Raw genomic sequence first — 8,678 nt, forward strand, 5'->3', positions numbered from 1 at the left:
TTTTAAATTATGTGTATTTTTGAAAAATGTATTTAATTTCTTAAGGATTAACTAAGCCACTCATTTTTGAGTGGCTTAGCTAATTCTGTGTGTATAGGACTAGTAGTCCTATGGTAGTGTGTTACCAAATAAAGGAATATTACATAGAATTAACTAGTCAATTCCAAGGATTTATTTCGCAAACCAAACGGGGTTTTAGAGTTTTTTTGACACCCCTAGTCAGTAGACCCACGGCCATGTTAGTGAATTTTTGTTTTTTTTGTTTTTCCTTACAAAAAATGAGGGTATTTGGGCATTTTAACAAAAAAAAAAAAAAATGGTGAAATCAAAATGAAAAAAAAATTCTTGGATACCGACATTACAAAAATTAAAAGTTTTATTATTGCAAAAGGTAAGTTTCCCTACTCTTTTTCTTTATTCCTTACTAATGTGGTAAATGGTAATCCTCCTTTCCAAAGATTTGAATTTTGCTTCTCATTTAAAAGGTTGGAATTTGGGAATTTGATTTTGAATATAGATATAGGTTCTTTTATAATCTGAAAAAAAAAGTAGCATTACTTAAAAAAAAAAAAAATCTTAAACATTTGGTATTTTTCTAACAGTTTCATATATTCTCCTTATTTTTCTTCGCTAAGCACTATATAATACAAACAATTGATACAATTATTATTGAAAAGTAAAATGTATGATTTTTTTTTTTTTTATGCAATGGACGTGACACTGACATAAGATTAATATTAACCCTCTACTTCAGCACCTTGCTTGGGCAGGAGCCCCCTCTATCAGAAGCTCTACAATTTTTTTTTCGATTTCTATTTTTTTGGTAAAAGATTGTAGAGGATCTCCATCTATTGCTGGTCGCTCAAATAATGATGTTACTTTCCACACTAACAAAATAGAAAAAAGATAAAAAAAAAAAAAAGAAAGTCAAATCCATCCAATGCCAGTGTCACCTCCAATGCATAAAAACAAAAACATTTTAGTTCTCAATAATAATTGCATCAATTATTTGTATTATATATATGGCTTACTTGCTCAAGCAGGGTCCGGAGCACCTGCCCCTCCCCAAAAGGAATTCTTTAGGATCCTCAATTGTAGGAGATTTCGGTCCTACAATAAGAAGTCAGAAAAATATCCCCATATTGGTAGTGTATATGCGATTCTCTTAAAGTCTTAATGCATCGGATAAACGAGCCGAAATACATGTATGGTCGTATGTTCCGAAGCTTATAAAATTATCAGAGGTTTCTTTTGTTCCCCTTTTATTTTTTTATAAATCTAAATCTTTACACCTTCATCACTGGGTATCGGTTGTACAGAGGAACAAAATGTGTGATACTAGGCCTATCGAATATCGGGTGAAAGTTTGATACCCTAAAATTTTTACACGATTTAACGGAAAATCCTAACAGATGAGAGACATTGCAAAAAATTGAAAGTTTGATACCCTAAAATGAGAGTTTTTGAACTTTAAAAGGTAATTTATAAACGCGCGAAAGTTTAGTAGGACTTTGTGAAATTTTATATATATATAAATGAAAGAGCTCCAAAGTGAGCCACCTCTATCTTATTTTTATGTTATTGTTGATACAATTTCTTAAAAGGCTCTCGCATGTGATTGAGAAAATAGTATTATTATGGGTATTACAATTTTTACTATAAAATCATTTACAAACTACATGACAGTTTATAATTGGTAAAATGATTACTATTTATCCCAAAAATTTAAATTAATAGAAAGAGGTAAATTTAATTACTTAATCAATACTTTAACATTGTCCCGGCCTCACGGGTGGGCTTAAACTCATTTTTAATAGGTTAGACCCAACACATAAAATATTTAATTTAAATGTGGTGATTTGATAGAGTCAATGTTCGATTTCATGACATTTGATTTTGATGCTATGTTAAATTACCAATTGCTTTAATCTTCTTATCAACTTAAACTTTTGGAATAAATGATAATTTAACGATATATATTATCATATGAGATAACTTAATAAAAAAAAATTAATCTTTAATTAATAAAAACTTAAAAAAAAAAGACTAATTTTTCTTACCAAGTCATCCCGATTAACTAAGTAGCAAGCGTTTTTCATTCTAGAAGCATAAGATTTATGTGTAAGAAGGTTGTGTAAGCTTAAAAGAGAGATTCCTAGATTCATTTAACTCAAGTAGGCTTTTCATACATAATTTTGGTGGTCGTCGAGGTTGGCATTTAACACGTGATGGGGACTCAGAGATGGGCATAAGATGCGGGGGCCTACCAAAATCTTATCCAAAAAACAAATTGCCTCTTTTTTGTCGGGGCAGAATGATGTGGGATACATGGCAGCATTTGATTGGACCAAAAATCATAGCGGATAGAAAGATTAGACAATAATATACATGCAGACAAAGCATGGCATGACCCCGCCACGATTCGCTGGCCTGCGGCCGGGGGTTACACCTTTTCGGCTCTCTCCCAACTACGGTGGTGGGTGCACCGCCCACTTTGCTAAGGAGGAAGAGTGCGCTACACTCTGTCATCTCATTTTAATTTGTTTCAATATTTTCAACAGGGAATCATGGAACAATTTTTAATACAGCCAATGGAAACCGTAAGAAATCAATAGGATTGATTTGACTTTAAGCGAAATGTTAGGGGTCAATAAAAAATTAATATTTCGATTCGAAAAATGATTGGTGTCAATATTTTACCTATATCATTTTACAAATCAACCATTAGATTTGTAAATTTATGTGAACTCCGTATAAGTTAATTGTGCCTCACAAATTTAATTGTTGTTTTATTAAATTTATGAAAAAAATATGAGCAAAATATTGATACTAATCATTTCTCACAAAATATGGTCCTTTTATTGACGCCAAGCCTTTTCCATATGAACAATTATATATTTATAGAGGTTTCTTTGAATTAAAAGCTAATTTGGTATGTAAGAAATACTAAAAGCATGTTTGAGATTGTATTTGAGAAATAAAGTTTTTAAGTACAAAAAAAGGCTTTTTGGCAAAGCTTCATTTTTAATCTTTTGCCAAAAGTGTGTTTTGGTCATTTTTTTTTTAATTTTTATTTTTTTTACCCCTTAAAAGCGTTTTTACCTGACGGGTACTTTTTTCTTCAAAAAGATTTTTTGAGTCTTAAACACACCTAAATAGGAGACGTTATCATGGAATCACACGAATGATTCATGTCAAAATTCAATTTCACCTCAATCACTAGTTAGGTCGTTGACCAAAATTGATGATTAAAATTCAATAATAATAAAGGAAAGATTGGAAAGCTCGTGTTCTTTGCATTTGTAATCACATGCAGCTTCACCAAAGCGGAAGCAAGCAAACTGAATATTTGGCCTTTATAAATCATCACATGCAGCTTCATCACCAAAGCGGAAGCAAGCAAACTGAATATTTGGCCTTTATAAATCATCACATGCAGCTTCACCAAAGCGGAAGCAAGCTCGTGTACGTTCTTCGCATTTCTGAAACTGAATATCTTGTTTCAGAATCTATCCATTTGAGTCCGCTAATAAAAGCATCGACTTCACAATCATCAAAGTTTGACTCTACTGCTACCTCAAATGGGTTTTTACCTTCACCATTTGCAGGTTTAGTAGAAGATTCAGCCCATAGTATGGATGGAGGTTATGAAAATACGCAAGAAGAGGCTGTCTAACAGTATTGTAAGCTCGGGATCTTTTCCGCTCTAATATAAAAGAGTCCTGCTATTTAGCTGCCAAGAGTCAGACAAGTATTTGCCAAAGTCTGATGTGGCTTTATTTAAAAAAAGAAAAAAATCGTAGAAATCTCTCTCTCTTCCCCCATTTGGTATTTTTTTTGTTAGTTAAATTTTTATGAATTAATATTTAGTTTCTAATGCCTCAAAACTTGTTTTTGAATTTAAAACTAAAACCTATGGGTGAAAAGTTAACCATTTAAGGATGGTATCACCTAAAAGGGATTCAATCATTCTAAATTTGGTGCTAATGTCTCAAATTTGGTGCTAATATCTCAAATTTGAATCCCCTTTTAATGTTTATCTTTTTTAATTAAAAAAAAAAATTGTAAATGTCTGACGCCTGAGGCAGCCGTAAATCTCTACTCAATATAAAATAGATATTTAAAGAAGTTGTTTAATTCAAAACTTTCCAAAAACTTGCTTAGAAATCCGAAACCCATTTAGATACAAATTAATGCTGTCTAGGCCTAATTCTTGGACAGTCGTTGCTCTTCCTCTCACCTATCAAAAAAAAAAAAAAAAAAGTCATTGCTCTTCCTTTTTTCTAAAATTTAATATAATGGTTGGATTGGAACGTAAAGTTGAACAAAAAGGCATTAATTAATTAATTGTGTGTAGCATTTCCAAGAGGAAACTGTGTATCTTTTATTAGTAGTTATTGATCATTGATGTTTCTAAGGGGTAGCTCAATCGGTTGGGTTCACGCCTTATGAAGCGGAGATCACTAGTTCGAATCCTCCATCTTCTCTTGTGTTGACATGTCAAAAAAAAGTTATTGATCATTGATTTGCATGATATATTTTAGAACATATTTGTTAAAATATTAATTAAATGATTAAATTCATCATTTCTTATTAATTTAAGCACTTACATACAGTGGCGGAGCCAGATGTTTAAGAATGTAGGGGCCGTAAAAAAAAATTTCGCATCCTAATTTTTTTTTTTTTTTTGCGTCCTAAAAATTTTGTTCACACTGAAAAATTGGTAATTCACACAGTATATGCATCACAAAAAAAATCTATAAAAGTTCATAAATATGTGCTCAAATTGATATATTAGAAATATAACATGTCGGCACTATATCAAAAAGATAGAAATACAAAAAAGTGTCTAGAACTGCACTTTACGGTCTTTTAGAAGTACAAAATCATCAAGTATCGAATCTAAATCGAAACTCTCAGCAATTTCCCTTTCAATATAAATAACTAAACTATTTGCAAGAAAATCATCATCCATTTTGTTGCGTAGTCATGTTTTAACAATTTTCATTGCTGAAAATGCTCGTTCGGTAGTTGCTGTAGACACTGGCAAAGTCAAAATAAGACGAATCAATCTATCAATAAGATAGTATGTCTCTGATTTTTTTTGTCTTTGCCTATCCTTGGCATAATTCTGCAATAGAAGACAAATTTTGTAATGTCGGATTGGTGCGGACATCAAATTCAAAATACCTCAAACTGATATCTCAAATTAATTTTCTCCTGTTCAGAAAAATCAAGAGGATAATACTTCTCCGCAAGGATACATATATCGTCAATTTTGAAAGATTTATAAGCATCTTTTGGATCCAAAGCAGAGCTAAGTATCAAAAGTTCCATCGCCTTTTCACTAAACCTACTATCAAGCTCTTGCAATTGAAAGTCGATGGCAGTATTGAATATGTCAAAATGATAATGATGCTCCACTGTAATGTGATCCTTTTGATTACGACCTCGACCTTCAATATAACGAGCACTCAAATCTGGAATGCCAATTTCAGATTTCTTGCAGAAACAGACAATGTTCTCAAGTAAATTATCCCACCCATCATCTCTCAACTTTTGGATAAGTTTTTTCGCAATAGAAACTGAATGAATAGCATTTAAAATGTCCAGAGATTTTTGCTGCAACACTTCCCATGAGTTCCTTCATTAAATGTAAAATAAATATGAACTCGAAGGATGTAAGCATTTTATAAGCAGCCTTAGCATCTCCTCGTTGAGAGTAAGTACCTCCTTCTCTTTGAACATCTTCAAGCACTGTACAAGTAGCATCAAACATCCTTATAATGCTACAAATAGAATTAAAATGAGAACCCCAACGAGAATCACCAGCTCGTTTCAAAGTGCCAATTTGGTTAGCCCATTTTCCAGTTTCAAGCTCACCAATAGCTTGCATATGTGCAATATGTGTTGCATGAACAGCTTGTAGTAGATCATGACATTTACATGAAGCACTGACCACATTGATAATAAAATTCAAATTTGTGAAGAACACATGAACAGAATCCATCTCTCTAGATGCAGCAACTAATGCTAATTGTAATCGATGAGCAAAACAATGAATATAGTATGCACAAGGACAATCATTAAGAAATAATGCTTGCAATCCTTTCCATTCACCACGCATGTTACTAGCACCATCATATCCTTGTCCACGAATATTTTGAATATCAAGGCAATAACGAGAGAGAACATCAGATATTCCATTCTTTAGAGTCAATGCCGATGTTTCTTTAACATGAACTATATCAAAGAAACGTTCTTGTATAAAACCATCTTTATCAACAAATCTCAAAACAATAGCCATTTGCTCTCTCTTAGACTCATCTCGTGCTTCATTAACAATAATGCAAAATTTAGAGTCTCCAATATCTTCATGAATTTTATTTCGCACTTTACTTGCAATGACATGCAAAATCTCCTTTTGAATTGTATGTGAAGTATACTTTGCAAATTGTGGAGCATTTTCCAAAACAACACTTGCAACTTTCTCATTATATGAAGCCAAAATTTGAATCATCTCAAGAAAGTTACCTCGATTTTTTGAAGCAGGAGTCTCATCATGACCTCTCAAAGGACATCCTTGAAATGTAAGCCACCGAGCAACATCAATAGAAGTTTTCACACGAAGTCGATTATTTAGAATTTGTTCGGTACTTCGTGCATTCAATACTTTATCAATATGCTATGCTTGATTTCGCAAATCCTCACAATATTTCACAGCATTATTATGAGGTGAACAAGGATCCTCCCCAATATGAGTCAAGAAGGCACAATTTTTTCCATCATGAACTTTTTTCCAACTTCTAAACCCCTTTATAGTAAATACATCCCATCCAGGACGTCCAAGTGCTTTCATAGAAAAAAGATAGCATAGTAGACAATATGCAGCATCCGTAGAACGAGAATACTCAAGCCAAGTTGAAAATTGTGTGAACCAAGAAACTTGAAAGCGACGAGGGTGCTTTTCTGGTCCAGAAAGTGGATATTGTTCCTTTCGAAGAATAGGTTGATATGGACCATGTTGCAAATAAGCCCGCCTGATTTCATCCCGGTGATTGACTGGATAGTCCCATATCGGAGGACGTAATTCAGGATCTCGTTCTATAAAAGAAGCATCAACTTCATCAACATTAAGTGTGGATAATTTAAAATGAGCCTCTTGTGTCTCCGCAATTAGAGATTCTCCGCAAGGATGTTCTTCATCTTCAACCCTTGAAGATTTAAGATGACACTCATCGGGATTTGAAGTTTCGGCATTAAGATCCAACGGTGTATTACTTTTCGAAATGTCGGCTTCTTTCCTTTTAAAGAACGAATCAATAGTTTTAAACTTTGACATGATGCATGAACCTAAAATTTTCAAGTTAAATTACAACCCCGTAAGATAGACGATCGAATTTCCAATATACATTACCGATAATAGAACAAATGCAACTATTTATGATGGGTAGTACCACTAACAGGTATTATTATTCTCTTAATTTGATCAAAGCCTAAAAAGGCTAAACAATAACACAACAACAATCTTCGCTCAGTTTCAAGTTTTCAGACTTTCAGTTATGCTACAATTTTTGCCGTATTGTTTAATTGTTCTACATCAAATTGATGTCTATTTATAATGATTAATGGGTACCACTAACATGTATTATTCAATTTTTTCTCTTAAGTTAATCAAAGCCTAAAGAGCCAAAGAGGCTAAACAATATCATAACATAGCAGCAATATAACACTTTCAAGAATCAAAATAAAAAAAATTAAGCAGATTCTTGGGATACCTACCTCAGTGTTTCCGGTAAAAATCCAATCTCCCAATGGACCCAATCCAATTTGTCAATCTGACCAGTGACCACCTATTTTCTGCCCTGAACATACATGACACCCATTAAGCCTTAAGGGGGAAAAAATCAATACACTAACATGTATTATTCTCTTAATTGATAAACAATGTCATAACACAATAGTTGAACAACCTGAACATCATCAATATAACACTTCCAAAATAGAAACCAGATTCTTGGGATTATGGAATACCTTAGTGTCGCAGGCTCGCAGCTGTCGTCGGTAAAAATCCAAGTCCCCAAATGGGCCAAATCCCAATCAGACTGATTGAATCAATAATCAGTTTCGGACTTTCATTGCTGCCCTAAAAAAACATAACAGTATGACACCCATTTAAATTATAAACAATTTTTGGGTACTCTTCTTTCATCAAGAGAAAACAAATCAAGATTTAATGCATAAAATTAACCCTAAATCAATTCTAATTTTTAAGGGAACAAAGGATGCAAAACCCAACTCATATATGATCTTCAAACCTCTACTCTTATAAGTTACAAATGCAATTTATCATCACTGAAGGAGAGGCTGGAGAGTGATGGAGATTCAGTCTTTCAGAAAAGAGAAAGGGAGAGAATTGAGAACTCAGAGAACAGAAGCCGAGAGGCGAGTGCGTGAGTCTTGAGAAAGAGGGAAAATAATTTTTTTTTTTTTAATAGCTTTTGGGGCTACTGCAGACCAGCAATAAATGTTTTTTTTTAATAGTTGGAGGGGCCCCTTTGTAGCTGGTCGTGTGCTTGGTGCTCCAGACAAGTGTCCAAAGTTTTTTAAAAAACAAAATTCTTTGTGGAAATGTGGAATTGTGGGGGCCGTATGTTAGTATGCAGTTGGATGGATGA

General features: G+C 33.2%; 1 pseudogene; it reads right to left on the reverse strand.

Moving 5' to 3' along the window:
* Nucleotides 1-4,849: 4,849 nt before the first annotated feature.
* On the reverse strand, nucleotides 4,850-7,342 carry LOC148583373 (uncharacterized; annotated as a pseudogene).
* Nucleotides 7,343-8,678: the final 1,336 nt, after the last annotated feature.

Source organism: Corylus avellana, chromosome 10, assembly GCF_965113065.1.
Source record: "Corylus avellana chromosome 10, dhCorAvel1.hap1.2, whole genome shotgun sequence".
Lineage (NCBI taxonomy): Eukaryota > Viridiplantae > Streptophyta > Magnoliopsida > Fagales > Betulaceae > Corylus > Corylus avellana.